Below are 300 nucleotides of genomic sequence, written 5' to 3' on the forward strand. Positions count from 1 at the left end.
ATCTATAATTATTATAATGTTATTTAGGATTACAGTAGGATCTTTAGTAAATTGAATTTTTTATTTTGATTATTATCTAGTTTATTTATCTTCTTTAAAAAAATTAATTACTTTAGGAAGTTGTCTAGTTGGAATTTTAGTCATAGGGATAGTAATTATTAGAGATAAGAAAGTTTTTAAAGTTATATCATTATATATATTTTTTTAGCTATATATATGATTTTTGACTAGGGCATATAGATTAGTTTATAAGCCGGTTAATATATACAGGATAATAGTCTCAGAATTAGATAAAAGTTA

Source organism: Atta colombica, unplaced genomic scaffold (genome assembly GCF_001594045.1).
Source record: "Atta colombica isolate Treedump-2 unplaced genomic scaffold, Acol1.0 scaffold3, whole genome shotgun sequence".
Classification (NCBI taxonomy): domain Eukaryota; kingdom Metazoa; phylum Arthropoda; class Insecta; order Hymenoptera; family Formicidae; genus Atta; species Atta colombica.